The 18242-nt window shown below is 38.2% G+C and overlaps 1 protein-coding gene, 1 long non-coding RNA gene and 1 pseudogene across 6 annotated transcripts in view; 2 read left to right on the forward strand and 1 right to left on the reverse strand.

Moving 5' to 3' along the window:
* The window catches only part of LOC105260723, a 34513-nt gene extending 28508 nt beyond the window's left edge, over positions 1–6005 (reverse strand). Inside the window, exon 1 of the long non-coding RNA XR_006600438.1 lies at positions 5946–6005. This is a non-coding gene — a long non-coding RNA (uncharacterized LOC105260723). The remainder of the gene's footprint in view (positions 1–5945) is intronic.
* The window catches only part of CCNY (cyclin Y), a 317495-nt gene that overhangs the window by 4555 nt on the left and 294698 nt on the right, over positions 1–18242 (forward strand). The gene's annotated exons all lie outside the window — the stretch shown is intronic.
* LOC123386498 lies at positions 452–5371 on the forward strand (annotated as a pseudogene).

The raw sequence follows: 18242 nt of genomic DNA on the forward strand, positions 1-18242 counted from the left end.
TTTGAGACCTCTATGATCTGTAGAACTAGTCCTTATGGGACAGTTCTTGGAGATAATGCAATACCAACAATATTTGTTTGTTCTTGACAGTCATTCAAACAATCCACATAGTAGACACAAAAAACTAACAAAAGAAATAAGTGAAGATAAAATCAAGAAACTGAAACGGAAAAAACAATGATGAAAATTCTGAAGAGGAATAAAAACAAAGAAATAAATGACAGCAATGCTCAGAATCCCAGTGCAGAAGAAGGGGCTGAAAAACAGGATGAAGACATTTTTCATCAACTCTTGAAAAGAAAGAAAACAAAGAATACTTAAAATCTTTATTTGAAATTTTGATCCTTTAAAAAAATTTTCTAGTTTATTTATTTTGAGAGAGAGAGAGACAAAGAGAGAGACAGCAAGCAGGGGAGGAGCAGAGAGGGAGAGAGGGAGTGAGAGAGAATCTTAAGCAGCTCTGCACTGACAGTGGGGCCAAACTCATGAACAGTGAAATCTTGACCTGAGCTGAAAGCAAGACTCATATGCTTAACCTACTTAGCCACTCAGGTGCCCCTGAAATTTTTATTCTTATGGGAAAACAAGACATGCCTCTGGAAGGGCATGAAACTGATGAACTCCCAGAGGATCTCTTTGTTCAAGCACTGCTGGAGTGTGGGATAAATTCTGGTGAAGAAGTTGATAGAAAGCATTGATACAATAGCAGTTAACACATTGTTCTGCTCGAAAACATAGCAGAGGCAGATGCTAGAGATCTGTGAGAGCTGCATTTGGGAGGAAACCCTCGGGGAGTGAGAGGCTGCCACTTCCTCTTTTCCATCATCACTGATGCCATAGTGGCCATATCAGGGAAGAATATTTGTCTGTGTTGGTGAGGTTTGTTGATGAATCTCATAACCTGAGAGAGGAATTTGTAGGCTTCTTGCCTTATGAGGTTGATGCAGAAATTTTGAAATTTCATACTGTTGATAATGGAGAAGTGGGGATTAAGCTGGAGTATTATCATGGCCAGGCTTACATTGTGTCCAGTGGATTTGCTTCCAAAATGAAAGTTGTTGCTTCTAGACTTTTAGAGAAATATCCCCAAGCTGTCTATACACTTTGCTCTTCCTGTGCCTTAAATATTTGGTTGGCAAAATCAGTGCCTGTTGTGAGAGTACCTGCTGTATTAGGAACAATACAGGAAGTTTGTTCTTTCTTCCATTGATCTCCACAACTGCTTTTAGAGCTTGAACTGAAGGAAATTTGTCATTCCCAGTGGACAGGCAGGCATGATGCTTGTGAAATTTTAGTGGACCTCCTGCAAACACGTGTTTTATGTTTAGATGGTATAGTGATACAAACCTTGGGTGGAATAACTATATAGCTGGGAACTATATAGCTGGGAACAGCTTTTGATTTCATCCTTACCACTGTTGTTCCTAAAAATGTTCTATCTTTTACAAGAGCCTTTGGGAAAAATCTCCAGGGGAAAACTTCTGATGTCTTCTTTGTAGCCAGTAACTTGACTGCAGTGCTGCATTCATTAAATGAAATGATGGAAAATATTGAAGTTTATCATGAATTTCGGCTTGAAAAAGCTATAAATTTGGCAACCAAACTTGATATTCAGCTGAAACTCCCTGGAGAATTTCACAGAGCCCAGTGAGGTAACCTGGAATCCCAGCTAACTTCTGAGAGTTACTATAAAGAAACTCTAATGTCCCAACAGTGGAACTCATTATTCAGGAACTGAAAGATACATTTTCAGAACAGCACCTCAGAGCTCTTAAATGCTTATCTCTGGTACCCTCTGTCATGGGACAGCTCAAATTTAATACACTGGGCGGGGGTGGGGGGGGGCGGGCACCATGCTGACATGTACAGAAGTGACTTGCCTAATCATGACACACTCTCACCTGAGCTGCATTATTGGAGAATCAAGTGGAAACACAGAGGGAAAGACATAGAGCTTCCATTCACCATTTATGAAACCCTGCACCTGCAAGACATCAAGTTTTTCCTAGTGTTTATACATTGCTGAAAGTCCTATGTATTCTTCCTGTGATGAAGGTTGAGAATGAATGCTATGAACATGGGTAAAATTGCCTCAAAGCATACCTGAGGAACACTTTGACAGACCAAAGGTCAAGTAACTTGGCTTTACTGAACCTAAATTTTGATATAAAACATGATCCTGATTTAATTGTGGACACATATATCAAACTCTACAACTAAGAGCTTCCTACAGATAACTCAGAAACCACTGAAAATACCTAAGAGACCTCTAAGGTGAGCTTTATCTTGGGTACCTGAGTGGCTTATTCAGTTAAGCTTCTGACTTCAACTCAGGTCATGATCTTGCGGTTTGTGAGTTCGAGCCCCGGGCCAGACTCTGTGCTGACAGCTCAGAGCCTGGAACCTGCTTCAGATTCTGTGTCTCTGCTCTCTGCCAGTCCCCCACTCACGTTCTATCTCTGTCTCAAAAATTAATTAACATTTTAAAAAGTTAAAAAAAAATAAAGTAAGCTTTCTCTTATGCTTGTTATTTGGAAAAATCTGTAAAAAATGTGAAAACATCTTATGGAAAAGCTGTCCGGTGTATATAGACTATTTAATCACTAATATCTTGTTTGAAAATATTTTTTTAATGTTTATTTTCAGAGACACAGAGAGAGAATGCAAACAGGAGAGGGGCAGAGAGAGGGAGAGAGAGAATCCCAAGCAGGCTCTGCACTGTCAGTGCAGAGCCCGATGCAGGGCTTGAACCCACAAACTGTGAGATCATGACCTGAGCCAAAATCAAGAGACCACACTCAACTGACTGAGTCACCCAGGTGCCCCACTCACTGAATATCCTGACCTATTGACTTCTCATGGAGTATATTAGCCATTGATAATCTGCCTATTTAAATGGCCCCTGATTGAACTCTCATGTTTTGGAGATATAACTGTTATTCCAGAAGATAGCATTGAAAGTGCCATATTACACTTCTATAGGATCTCTGCTAATGGCACTTTGAAATTGTTTTAGTTAAGTCATTTTAGACATAACATTTATTTTCACTGGATCCAATTGTTGGGTATTGAGTTATCACTTCTTAGAAGAAATAGATTTTGAAGAGGTGTGGGAGGAAGGAATACATTTTATAAAAATGTTACAATGAAATTCACAAGTGACCTTTGAATAGTAGGAATGTTAAGTATGTTAAAGATCTGTGGGGCACCTGCGTGGCTCAATTGGTTGGGTGTCTGTCCTGACTCTTGGTTTTGGCTCAGGTCATGATCTCACAGTTCATGGGATCCAATCCCGAGTCCGGCTCCGTGCTGAAAGCACACAGCCTGACTCGGGATTCTCTCTCCCTCTCTCTCTCTGCCCCTCCCCCACTCAGACACATTCTCTCTCTCACTCAAAATAATGAAATAAACATTACCAAAAAATCCTGTAATGGACAGTTAAGGGAGTTACCAGACAGTGAGAGAGAAACATGTGAGTTTGCCAAGCAAGGATTTCAGTGTAGATTTTGTCTTTATCAAATAAATTTAGAGGAACAAGTTACAGTTAAAAGTGTAAATGGGCAAGCCTGCCATTGTTGTGCATCAGTTTGTTGCTGTTTAGACTCCTCTGTTGAGCCTCCATCTTCATAAGCTTTTTAGCAGGTATATGTCGAACACCTCTGTTTCATGGTCAAGACAGGATCAGAGGCCATGGACACCAGCAACTGATTTGTCTGTTTTCCTCTTTTTCCATGGCTGTATGTACTGCTTCATCTCATCTTATAAACAAAACTGGAAAACTTACAAAAATAAGTGCTTTGTGGTTTATCTAGAAATAATACAGAAAATATTGCCGTTATTTTTGGTGAAGAAAATCGATTTTGTATAATTTATTTCAACTTAAATAAAATGTGAATTTAAAAAATATATATAAAATGCCATGCTATGGCAATATGTACAACACTCAAAATGCTGTTGAATTAAAAATTGTGACACTGCTTGTGTCACTGAGCAGTTCCGCACAGCGATAGAGGACATCATACAATCCCTGTCATAACTACTCAACTGCCATTGAAGTACACAACATGTAAACAAATGAGTATGGCCATGTTTCAATAAAGCTTTATTTACGGGCACTGAAAAGAATTTCATGATGTTCACATCACAAGATACTATTCTTCTGATTTCTTTTCCCATCATTTAGAAATCTAAAAACCACTCAAAAACTGGACCACACAAAAACTGGCAACAGGTGGGCTTTGGCTCACAGACTGGTTTGCCCACCACTGCCCTAGATTTAAACTCAGGCCTTTTTAAAAATCATGACTTTAACTTCTGGTACCCTTCCCAGGGTGGGATTGTATTTTCAGCCTAATTTCTCAAAGTAGAAAAAAAAAAAATGGGTCGCCTAGACGTTTCAAACATAACCAACCAGCAGTTTGGAAAGGGGGGCCCTGAGATAGCACATCGCTATGGAAATTCAGTCGCTCTCCTCACCCCTAGGATGGTCTTCTACTAATATCTCAGAAAGAAAACAAGAGCAGTAGGGTCAGAGAAAGCACAGTCTCCCTGTCAGACTGAGAATTTGATCCAGTTTGTCCTTTGTCTATTTCCACTTCCAATGCCTTTTTTTGTTCTTTTCTGGGCCCTCCTGCTCCCAAAGCACAACTTACTCTGTAGTGGTATCATGTTACCTGATTCTTCTTATCACAACCAAGCAACTGATGAACTAATTCCTGCTAACTCCTCTCAGAGTCTGTTCGACAAGACCTTAGAGGGAAGAGAATCTTGAATCATGGGTTTTATTTTAGGTCAAAGCAGAGCAAATCTTACGTGTAAGAGTCTACCTCCTGCAGCAATGACCCTGCTCCTGCCATAGCCCCATTCCAGGGTGGACTGAAACCATTCCATCATTCCCACTGCCCTCTTCCCTCTTGGAATTGTCATAGTGTGTCAAGTCTAGGACCTGGATCAGGGACAAGGCTGAGAAAGCATCCAGTTGGCAAACCCTAAAAGATACAAGTTTTTCCTAAAATAAAGTTTCTAAACACTGGCTAAGCATGAGGACTACCTACAAAACTTCAGAAAAATGTGCCTGAGCCCCACCTGAGCTCAATCAGATGGTTTTCCAGGGTTTAAAATCACTCTCCAGTTCTCATCGCCAGGCAGGGCCTGTCATCAGGGCTTGATTTCCCTCTGCTACACCCAAATCCCAACTAAAGATAACTGAAGGAACTTTTGAGATCCCTGAATTACCTTAGAATCTAACAGTTAAATTTAAAAATCTTTGGGGGACACCTGGGTGGCTCAGTCAGTTAAGCGTCCAACTTCAGTTCAGGTCATGATCTCGCAGTTTGTGAGTTTGAGCCCCACATGGCACTCCACACTGACAGTATAGAGCCTGCTTGGGATTCTCTCTCTCTCCCTCTCTTTCTCTCTATCTCTCCCCCACTTGCACACTTACTCTCTCTCTCTCTCAAAATAAATATATAAAACTAAAAAAAAATTTTTTTGTAAATTCTTTGGGATTCCTGAAAGGCTTGGTGTGTTAAATAATGAATAGCATGAGCATCAAACCTAAAACTTGAAGAAAGTCAGGGTGAATCCATTACAAGTTGAGAATTTCACTGATTAATATTGGGACCAGGACTCTAAAAGTTTGGATTATCCTGGTATTGACTTCCCTTTAGATTCTCTACAAACCTATTGAGGAAACACTACTGACCTTGGACTTCTCTGAACCAGTCTTTTCTGGAAAGAGTTCTCAAGTACCTTGACCCAAACATGACTTGAGAAAATATGTAGAAATAGAACATAAGAAAGTATTACTGGCATTCTAAAGGATAAGAACAGAGTGAAGAGGGAAGAAGGAAAGGAAAAGAGAGGAGAGGAGGAGGGGAAAGGAGCAGAGTGGGATGGAAGGAAAGAAGTAAGATATATCATTTAAAAAGCATTTTTAGGGGTACCTGGGTGACTCCATCAGCTAAGCATCTGACTCTTGATACTAGCTCAGGTCTTGATCTCATGGTTGTGAGTTCAAGCCCACATTGGGCTTCACACCTAGCACGAACCCTACTTAAAAAAAAAAAAGCATTTGTACTTTTCTTTTTTTTTAAATTTTTTTTTTCAACATTTATTTAATTTTGGGACAGAGAGAGACAGAGCATGAACGGGGGAGGGGCAGAGAGAGAGGGAGACACAGAATCGGAAACAGGCTCCAGGCTCTGAGCCATCAGCCCAGAGCCCGACGTGGGGCTCGAACTCACAGACCGCGAGATCGTGACCTGGCTGAAGTCGGATGCTTAACAGACTGCGCCACCCAGGCGCCCCGCATTTGTACTTTCTTAAAGTGGATGTTGAGAGAAGAGTGTCTCTACTTTTAAGAATGCTATTATATGCTTGGGAATGGTCCACAATAAAAGTCTTAACAATTGAAGGACTAGATATATACTGAGAATATTAGTAGACTGGAGATATATGATAATGAAGATAATAGTGTGAAGAAATAATTTGGGGCATATTATGTTCTACACCTGTATGTTTTCTTGACAAATGGGGAAAAATTAGATAGATGGAGAAGAGAGTTGGAGGTTAGGGTTTCTGCAATACTTTTGGTTGTGGATCTCTGGGTTATTTCTATTGTCACTTATTGAACATACGTTTGCAGTTTTTGCACTTACATAATTTATTTCCTTGGAGGGCATTTTGCCTGTAGTGACTCCCATGTGTACTGGATCTTTACCTTGTACAGCCAGAGTTGAGAACCATTTGAATAGAGTATTGAAAGGACAATGCCAAAGGACTCAAGGTATTCCTCCCACACCTGACTTTAAATGAGGATTTCAGGATGTACAAAGGCATCATGCCACTAAAGTGTGGCCTATGGTTGCCTTGAGCTAGCTAATTTTCCTTAGTGGTTAAGGACAAAGTGGGCTTTTCAGGGTATGGTGCTCTAAAGCATACAGCTTACAAGAATCAGGAACACAGAATAAGTCTTAGTGGGTTGGTCAAGGCAGAGGCGGACATGCAGCCTCAGTAGCATATCATTGACATGCTTACTTCCTCCCTTCACTCTGAGGGACACACCTGCAAGTCACCTGCAGGAAAGGCTATGAGTCACAATGCAGAAGGCAGCCCCATTCCTCATGTTCTACAAGTGTAATTATCTTTTACAATCTAAATGACATAAGCCATCCTTGGGTAGGTTATGGAGAAGAAAAGATGACAGAAGAGGCTTTACATTACCTTCAGATAATTTGTTAAAGGAGAAAGTTAGCATGCTTCTCTTGATTACCCTGTGGGAGGGCTGTTGGTTTAAAACTCTCTCAAGCTGGACACAAGCAGACATATTTATTGTTCTATTTGTAAGCCATATAGAGAGGATCCTCTTGTGTAGAACTAACAATATTTCTCAGTGACAGTGAATGAATAAAACAGAATGGAACAAGAGCCCTAATGGAGACTCAGTCACAGAGATCCTCCCTCCAGCAGATGGTGGGTGGGAAATCCTTAGCAGCAAGATAAATCTTAGTCAGGATTCTTGTTTCCTACTTGTGGTTTAGCAAGAATCTGTTGATTTGATTTGAATGGAATTTATTTACTTTCTAAGGCTTACCTTGAAGGATGACCTACTGTGAGTAACAATAGCATACAGAACAGCCCTTTCCAGAAGAGACTCATTTCACCTCACCCTAGGACTTTTGCAAAGCTATTTCCTGTATGGGTTCTGCTTACATATTCAAAATTTCCTGGTTTGTCTAGTTCTACAACTGCCAAGTGAAGAATGGACTAAACAGCCCATTGAGGGGAGCAGCTCATAGCTTTCACATAGCAGAGAGCACTCATTTCTGCTGGGATAAACAGCCTGTGTCCAGTGTCTCTAGGCAGTGGAAAGATGGGAGTGGATTTGGTCTGAATTCAGTGGGAAGCCAAGGGAGAGGCTCCTTTGAAGATGCAGGTATGGAAGGAAGATGATGGGGCTCCTGCTCTCATTTGTGATAGAAAAAGATGCCAAGTGTTGATTCCCAGAAGTAAGACCAAAGTGACTAATTAAAAAAACAAAACAAAACAAAACAGTTCAGGCATGACTGTGGCCTTTTGTCTACCTTATAAGTTCCTGATTGAGTTGAGTAATGTCAGGTAAATAGCTGGGAGGCAGAATAAAGTAATTGATTTACAAAGTTGAGAAGGTGATAGGTTAACACCCAGCTGAAAAAGTGAGAGAACCTGAGATTGTAACTGAATCACAATATTTGGCATGCTTATATGAAGTCAGGCCCATGGTCCTCAACAGGCAACTCATTACATTTGATGCATTCAAGTCTGGAAGGATGTGAGGTGGGGCTGAACTCTCTATTTGAAGGGGATACTAAAGGCAAAAATACAGTTTGAAGACATTGAACAGGCATCAGAACCATAAACCGAAATGTTGGGAAGTATTAGACCAAGAATTCTTTTAAACTTTGATCAATATTTAAGGGCTAAAATAGTAAAGGTAGACAACATGCAAAAACAGAGAGATAATGTAAGCACAGAGAAATGGAAATTAGTTTTTAAGATTTTATTTTTAAGTAATCTCTACACCCAACATGGGGCTTGAGCTCAGAACCCCAAGATCAAGAGTTGCACGCTCCATCCACTAAGCCAGCCAGGCACCCTGAGAGATGGAAATTCCAAGAAAGGATAAAAGAATGTTACACATGAAAAATACTGTAACAGAAAGAAAAAAATGCCTTTGATGGATTTATTAGTAGACTGGACATGGGTAAGGAAAGAATTTCTAAGGAAATGACAACAGAAACTCCCAAAACTGAAAAGTAAAGAGAAAAAAAGACTGGGGGGGGGGGGGGTGGGGAAGCCAGAGCAGAATATCCAAGAACCGTGGGACAATTACAAAAGGTATAGCATACTTGTAACAGGAACACCACAAGGAAGAGAAAGAGTCAAAGGAATAGCAGCAATATCTGAAGCAATAGTGACTGAAAATTTTCCCCAAATTAATTTCAGACACCACACCACAGACCCAGAAGCTCAAAGAACCAAGCAAGATAAAGGCTAAAACAACAACAGCAACAACAACAACAACAACAACAAACTATTCATAGGCATATCATATTCGAAGTACAGAAAAGCAAAGATAAGCAATCTTGAAAAAAGTCACAGGAAAAATACACCTTACTTAAAAAGGAGCCTGGGTGGCTCAGTCAGTTAAGCGTCCGACTTTGGCTCAGGTGGTTCACGAGTTTGAGCCCCATGTGGGGCTCTGTGCTGACAGCTCAGAGCCTGGATCCTGCTTCAGAGTCTGTGTCTCCCTCTCTCTTTGCCATTCCCCTGCTTGTACTCTGTCTCTCTCTCTCTCAAAAATAAATAAAACATTAAAAAAAAAAAAAGGAGCAAAGATGATGGGGCACCTGGGTGGCTCAGTTGGTCAAGCATTCGGTTCAGTGCTGACAGCTCAGAGCCTGGAGCCTACTTTGGATTCTGTGTCTCTTCTCTCTCTGCCCCCTCCCTTGCTCTCTCTCTCTCTCTCTCTCTCTCTCTCTAAAATAAAATAAACATTTAAAAAAAGGGGAAAAAGGAGCAAAGATGAGCATTATATCTGACTTCTGCTTAGAAACCATGCAAGCAAGAAGAGAGTGGAGTGAGATATTTATAGTGTAGGGAGGAAAAACCAACAACCAAGAATTCTATACCCTGTGGAAAATAAAAATAAATAAAATAAAATAAATTAAAAAAAATAAAAAATAAAAGATATGAGCGGTCAAAACTCAAGAAATAGATATTCTGAATAGGCCTGTATCAAAAAAACCTAATCAATAATTAATAATCTTCTCAAACAGAAAGCACCAGGCTCATATGGGTTCACGGGTGAATTCTACCAAATATTTAAGGAAGAAATCATACCAATTCTCTACAATCTCTTTCAGAGGATAGAAGCAAGAGGAATACTTTCTAACTCATTCCTTGAGGCCAGGATTGCCCTAATACCAAAACCAGAAAAAGACATTACAAGGAAAAAAACAAACAAACTACAGATCGATATATGTGTGAACATAGATGCAAAATCTTCAACAAAATAGTAGCAAATAGACTCCAACAATGATAAATAAGAATTATATACTATGACCAAGTGGATTTGTCCTGGGTGGGCAAGGCTGATTCAATATTTGAAAATCACTAATGTAACCCACCACATTAACAGGCTGCAGAAAAAAAACCACACGATTGCATCAAGAGATGCCAAAACACATTTGACAAAATCCAACCCCTATTCATGATAAAAATTCTCACCAAAGTAGGAACTTCCTCAACTTGATATGGAACATCTACAAAAAACCCACAACTAACGTACTTAAAGGTGAGAAATTTGAAGCTTTCTCACTAAGATCAGGAACCAGGCAAGGATGTCTTCTCTCACCACTGCCTTTCAGCACCATACTTGAAGTCCTAAGCTAATGCAATAAAACAAGGAAAGGAAATAAATGGTTTACAGATTGAGAAGGAAGAAATAACTATCTTTGTTCATAGAAGATATGATCACTATGTAGAAAATTCAAAAGAATTAACAACAACAACAACAAAAACCTTCCTGGAACTAATAAGCAAGTATAGCAAAGTGACAATATAAAAGGTTAATATGCAAAAGTCAATTGCTTTCATATATACCAGCAATGAACAACTGAAAGTTGAAATTAAAAACACATTGCAAATTACATTAGCACCCCAAATCAGTGAAATACTTAGGTATAAATTTAACAAAATATGTACAAGATTTATCCGAGGAAAACTACAAAACTTTGATGAAAGGTATCAAATAACTAAATAAATGTAGAGATAATCCATATTCATGGATACAAAGACTTAAGATGTCAGTTATTCTCAACACAATTCCAATCAAAATCCCAGCATTTATTTGTGGATATCAACAAACTGATTCTAAATTGTGGATGGAGAGGCAAAAAAAAAAAAAAAAAAAAAAAAAAAAAAAGAATAGCCACCTCAATATTGAAGGAAAAGAACAAAATTGGAGGATTGACACTACTCTACTTCAAGAATTACTATAAAGCTACCACAATCAAGACAGTGTGGCATTGATGAAAGAATAGGAAGAGAATAGAAAGCCCAGAAACAGACTCATATAAATATAGTCAATGGATCTTTGACAAACGAGCAAAAACAAGAGAACAAAGAAGAGATAGTCTTTTCAACAAATGGTGCTGGTAAAACTGGACATCCACATACAACAACAACAACAACAACAACAACAACAAAAAGAATCTACACACAGTCCTTAAACTTTTCACAAACATGCAGAATTGATCCAAATATAGACCTACACATAAAACACAAAACTATAAAACTACTAGAAGACAACATAAGAGGAAACCTAGATACTAAACCCAAATGTTGGTGATGGCAATGACTTTTTTTTATTTAAAAATTTTTTAAATGTTTTATTTAAGAGAGAGAGAGAGAGAGAGAGAGAGAGAGAGAGAGAGAGAGAGAAATGGGGTAGGGGCAGAGAGAGAAGGAGACACAGAATCCAAAGCAGGCTCCAGACTCTGACCTGTCAGCACAGAGTCTAACATAGGCCTCAAACTCACGGACTGTGAAATCATGACGTGAGCTGAAATCAGAAGCTTAACCGACTGAGCCACCCAAGACCCCGGCAATAACTTTTTAGATACAACATCAAAGTCACAATCCATGAAATAGATATTTGATAAGATAGATTTCATTAAAATTAGAAACTTCTGTTCTGCAAAACCCAATGTACAGAGAATAGAAGTTAAAACACCGACTGGGAGAATTTGCAAAAGACACATCTGATAAAGGATTGTTAAACATGCTGATTGAAAAATAGGCCAAAGACCTGAAAAGACATCTTACTAAAGAAGATATACCGATGAGAAGTAAGCATGTGAAAAGATATTTGACATCATGTCATTAGGGAATTGCAAATTAAAACAACAATGAGATACATACCTATTAGAATTTCCAAAATGCAAAACACTCATAACAAATACTGCTAGGGATATGGAGCAATAGGTGCAGGAACTTTGGAAGACAGTTCGGTAAAACTAAACATACTCTAACCATATGATCCAACAATTATGCTGTTTGGAATTTACCCAAAGGAGTTGAAAACTGGGTTACACAAAAAGCTGCATACAGATGTTTATAGCACCTTTATTTATGACTGCCAAAACTTGGAAGCCGCCAAGATGTCCTTCAGTAGGTAAATTAGTAAAAAAAAAAAAAAAAAAAAAAAAAACAACCAAAAACTGTGGTACATCTAGATCATGGAGTATTAATTATTTAGTGCTAAAAAAGGAATGAACTATCAAGCTATGAAAGACATGGAGGAACTTAAGTGCATATTGCTCAGTAAAAGAAGCCAATTTCAAAAGTATACATACTGTATTCAAGACATTCTGAAAAATGCAGTACTGTAGAGAAAATAAACACATCAGTAGTTGCCAGAGGATGGGTGGGGAGGAAGGAAGAATAGCCAGAGCACATAGGTGGTGAAAACCATTCTGTATGACACATGATACTACAAGAGTGGATTCATGTAATGATATCTTTTTAAAAAATTAGTTTCAGGAGTAGAATTCAGTTATTCATCACTTACATATTACACCCAGTGCCCATCACAAGTGCCCTTCTTAATGCCCATCACCCAATTAGCCCATCCCTCTACCCACCTCCCCTCCAGGAACACTGTTTGTTCTCTAGTTAAGAGTCTCTTATGGTTTGCCTCCTCTCTGTTTTTATCTTATTTTATTTTTCCTTCCCTATGTTCATTTGTTTTGTCTGTTAAATTCCACATGAGTGAAATCATATGGTATTCGCCTTTCTCTGACTTATTTCGTTTCACTTAGCATAATACACTCTAGTTCCATTTACATCATTGAAAATGGCAAGATTTCATTCTTTTTGTTGGCTGAGTATATCATCTTCTTTATCCATTCATCAGTCAATGGACATTTGGGCTCTTTCCACAATTTGGCTATTGTTGATAGTCCTGCTATAAACATTGGGGTGCATGTGCCCCTTTGAATCAGTATTTTTCTATTCTTTGGATAAGTACCTAGTAGTACAATTGCTGGACATGAGGTAGTTCTATTTTTAACTTTTTGAGGAAGCTCCAACCGTTTTCTGGAGTGGCTGGACCAGTTTGCATTCCACCTACAACAGTGTAAGAGGTTTCCCCTTTCTCCAAATCCTTGCCAATATCTATTGTTTCCTGAGTTAATTTTAGTCATTCTGACAGGTGTGAGGTAGTGGTTTTGATTCATATTTCCCTGATGATGAGTGATGTTTGGCATTTTTCATGTGTCTGTTAGCCATTTGTATGTCGTCTTTGGAGAAATGTCTGTTCATTTCTTAACTGGGTTATTTATGTTGGGGGTGTTGAGATTGATAAATTCTTTATAGATTTTGGCTACTAGCCCTTTATCATCCTATACGTCATCTGCACTTATCTTTTCCCATTCTGTAGTTTACCTTTTAGTTTTTTTGATTGCTCTCTTCACTGTGCAGAAACTTTTTATATTGATGAAGTCCCAATAGTTGATTTTTGCTTTTGTTTTTCTTGCCTCAGGAGATGTGTCTAGTAAGAAGTTGCTACAGCTGAGGTCAAAGAAGTTGCCACCTGTGTTCTCCTGTAGGATTTTGATGGTTTCCTGCCTCACATTTATGTCTTTCATCCATTTTAAATTTATTTTTGTGTATGTGTAAGAAAGTGGTCCAGTTTCATTCTTCTGCATGTCACTGTCCAGTTATCCCAACACCATTTGTTGAAGACTCTGTCTTTTTTCCCATTGGATATTCTTTCCTCCTTTGTTGGAGATTAGTTGACCATATAGTTATGAGTCCATTTCTCGGTTCTCTGTTCTGTTTCATTGATTTATGTATCTGTTTTTGTATCATACTGTCTTGATGATTATAGCCTTGTAATATAGCTTGAAGTTGAGAATTGTGATGCCTCCCACTTTGCTTTTTTTTTTTTCAACATACTTTGGCTATTCAGGGTCTTTTCTGTTTCCATACAAGTTTTAGAATGTTCGTTTTGCTCTGTGAAGAATGCTGGTATTGATAGAGATTGCATCGGATGTGTAAATTGCTTTGGGTAGTATACACATTTTAACAATATCTGTTCTTCCAATCCATGAGAATGGAATGTATTTCCATTTCTTTGTCTTCTTTATTTCTTTCATAAGTGTTCTATAGTTTTGTAGAGTACAGATCTTTTACTTCTTTGGTTAGGTTTATTTGTAGGTATCCTATGGTTTTTGGTGCAATTGTAAGTGACGTCAGTTCCTTGATTTCTCTTTCTGCTGTTTCATTATTGGTGTATAGAAATGCAACATATTTCTGTACGTTGATTTTATATCTTGCAACATTGCTGAATCATGTATCAGTTCTAGCAATAGTTTGGTGGAGTCTTTTTTGGCTTTCTACATAAAGTATCATGTTGTTTGCAAATAGTGAAAGTTTGACTTCTTCTGATTTGGATGTCTTTTATTTCTTTTTGTTTGATTGCTGAGGCTAGGACTTCCAGTACTATTTTGAACAAAGTGGTGAGAGTGGACATCCGTGCCATGTTACTGACCTTAGGGGAAAAGCTGTCAGTTTTTCCCCACTGTGGATGATATTAGCTGTGGGTCTTTCATATATTCATATATGGCCTTTATGATGTTAAGGTATATTCCATCTATCCCTGCTTTGTTGAGGGTTTTTAAAATCAAGAATGGATGTTATATTTTGTCAAATGCTTTTTCTGCATCTATTGACAGGATCATATGGATCTTATCCTTTTTTTATTAATGTGGTGTATCACATTGATTGACTTACGGATATTGAACCACCCCTGCAGCCCAGGAATAAATCCCACTTGATCATGTTGAATAATTATTTTAATGTACTTTTGGATTTGATTTGCTACTATCCTGTTGAGAATTTTTGCATCATGTTCACCAGGGATACTGGTCTGTAATTCTCCTTTTTAGTGGATTTTTTTTCTTCTGGTTTTAGAATCAAGGTAACACTGGCCCCATAGAACAAGTTTGGAAGTTTTCCTTTCATTTCTATTTTTTGGAACAGTTTCAGAAGAATAGATGTTAACTCTTCTTTAAATGTTTGATAGAATTCCCTTGGGAAGCCATCTGGCTCTGGACTCTTGTTTGTGGAGATTTTCGATTACTGATTCAATTTCGTTGCTGGTTATGGGTTTCTTCAAATTTTCTATTTCTTCCTGTTTCAGTTTTGGTAGATTATATGTTTCTTTATTTTATTTTATTTTTTACACTTATTTATTTTTGAGAGACAGAGAGAGACAGAGCGCAAGTGGGGGAGGGGCAGAGATAGAAGGAGACACAGAATCTGAAGCAGGCTCCAGGCTCTGAGCTGTCAGCACAGAGCCCAATATGGGGTTCGAACTCACAAACTGTGAGATCATGACCTGAGCTGAAGTTGGATGCTTAACCAACTGAGCCACCCAGGCGCCCCGGTAATTTACATGTTTCTAGGAATTTATCCAATTCTTCCAGATTGCCCAATTTGTTGGCTCATAATAGTCTCTTGTAATTGTTTGTATTTCTTTGGTGTTGGTTGTGTTCTCTTCCCTTTCATTTATGATTTTATTTATTGGGTCTTTCTCTTTTTTTTTTTTTTTGATAAATGTGGCTAAGGGTTTATCAATTTTGTTGATTCTTTCAAAGAACCAGCTCCTAGTTTTGTTGATCTGTTCTACTGCTTTTTTGACTTCTATATCATTTATTCCTGCTCTAATCTTTATTACTCCCCTTCTTCTGCTGGTTTTAGGCTTTATTTGCTCTTCTTTGTCCAGCTCCTTCAGGTATAAGGTTAGGTTGTGTATTTGAGACTTTTCTTGCTTATTTAGGCCTGTGTTACTATATACTTCTCTCTTATGACACCTTTGCTTCATACCAAACGTTTTGGACTGTCATGTTTCATTTTCATTTCCTTGCATGTATTTTTTAAATTTCTTATTCAGTTTCCTGGTTAACTCATTCATTCTTCAGTAGGGTGTTCTTTAACTTCCATGTATATGTGGTATTCCCAATTTTTTTCTTGTGGTTGACTTCAAGTTTCATAGCGTTGTGGTCTGAAAATATGCATGGTATGATCTCAATCTTTTTTTACCCATTGAGGGATAAATTGTGACCCAGTATGTTATCTATTATGGAGAATGTTTGTTCCATGTGCCCTTGAAAACAATATGTATTCTTCTACTTAGGATGAAATGCTCTGAATACATCTATTAAGTCCACCTGGGCAGTGTGCCATTCAAAGCTGTCGTCTCCTTGTTGAACTTCTGCTTAGATGATCTATCCGTTGTTATAAGTGGGGTGTTAAAGTCCCCTACTATTATTATATTAATATTAATGAATTTCTTTAAGTTTGTTACTAATTGGTTTATATTTGACTTCTCTCCAAGTTGGGGACATAAATATTTACAATAGTTAGATCTTCTTGTTGAATAGACCTTTTGTTATGATATAGTGCCCTTCTTCATCTCTTATTATAGTCTTTGGTTTTAAAATCTAGTTTGTCTGATATAAGTATGACTACTCCAGCTTTTCATGTCCATTCGCATGATAAATGTTCTCCATCCCCTCACTTTCAATTTGGAGGTGTCTTTGAGTCTAAAATAAGTCTCTTATAAATTTTTTTTTTCAACGTTTATTTATTTTTGGGACAGAGAGAGACAGAGCATGAACGAGGGAGGGGCAGAGAGAGAGGGAGACACAGAATCGGAAACAGGCTCCAGGCTCTGAGCCATCAGCCCAGAGCCTGACACGGGGCTCGAACTCACCGACGGCGAGATCGTGACCTGGCTGAAGTCGGACGCTTAACCGACTGTGCCACCCAGGCGCCCCTGAAATAAGTCTCTTATAAGCAGCATATTGATGTGTCTTTTTTTTTTTTATCCATTCTGATATCCTATGTCTTTTGATTGAGGCATTTAGTCCATTTACATTCAGAGTAATTATTGATAGATATGAATTTAGTGCCATTGTGTTACGTGTAAAGCTGATATTTCTGTAGATTGTCTCTGTTCCTTTCTAGTTTTTGTCACTTTCGGTCTTCCTTTCCCACTCAAAGTGTTTCTTTTAATATTTCTTGTAGAGCTGGTTTAGTGTCACAAACTCCTTTAGTTTTTGCTTGTTTTGGAAATTCTTTATCTCTCCTTCTATTCTGAATAACAGCCTGACTGGATAAAGTATTCTTGTCTGGATATTTTTCCCATATAGCACATTGAATATATCATGCCACTCACTCCCTTCTGGCCTGCCAAGTTTCTGTGGATAGGTTTGCTGTTAACCTTATGTGCCTACCCTTTTAGGTTAAGGAATTTTTGTCCCTAGCTGCTTTCATAATCCCATATCTTTGTATTTTTCAAGTTTCACTATGATATAAGTTGACCTGTTTTCATTGATTTTGAGGAGAGTTCTCTGAGCCTCTTGGCCTTGAATGCCTATTTCCTTCCCCAGATTATGGAAGTTCTAAACTATAATTTGTTCAAATAAAACTTCTGCCCCTTTTCCCCACTCTTCACCTGCAACTACTATGATCTGAATATTATTGCACTTTATGGAATTGCTAAGTTCCCTAAGTCTATATTCGTGATCTAATAGTTTACTAATAGTTTTCTTTCCCTCTTCTTTTGAGCTTCATTATTTTCCACAATTTTATCTTCTATATCATCCATTCATTCCTCTGCTTCTTCCATCCTCGTTGCGATTATACCAGTTGGTTTTGCATCTCAGTTATAGCATTTTTTATTTCAGCCTGACTAGTTTTAGGTCTTTTATCTCTTCAGCAAGGGTTTCTCTGGAGTCTTCTATGCTTCTTGCAAGCCCAGCTAATATTCTTATGACTGTTGTTTTAAATTCTTGTTCAGATATATTGTTGATATCTGTTTTGAGTAAATCCCTGGCTGTGATTTCTTCTTGATCTTTCTTTTGAGGAGAATTCCTCCATCTTTTCATTTTGCCTTGATTTCTGTCTTTTGTGTGTTATGAAAGCTTGTTATGTTTCCTGCTCCTGAGAGTAATGCTATATAAAAAGGGGGTCATACACTATCCCAAGACCCGGTGCTTCAGGGAGTGTTTCTGGTGTATGCTGTATATACTTTGCTATTGTTTTTCTGACTGCTCTTTCCCCCAGGTCAGTCCTTTGTAGAGTTTCTCCTTGCTTACAGTGGGGAGTGTTTTGACATTTAACTAGGTGTG

This window comes from Felis catus, chromosome B4 (assembly GCF_018350175.1).
Source record: "Felis catus isolate Fca126 chromosome B4, F.catus_Fca126_mat1.0, whole genome shotgun sequence".
In the NCBI taxonomy this organism is placed as follows: Eukaryota; Metazoa; Chordata; class Mammalia; order Carnivora; family Felidae; genus Felis; species Felis catus.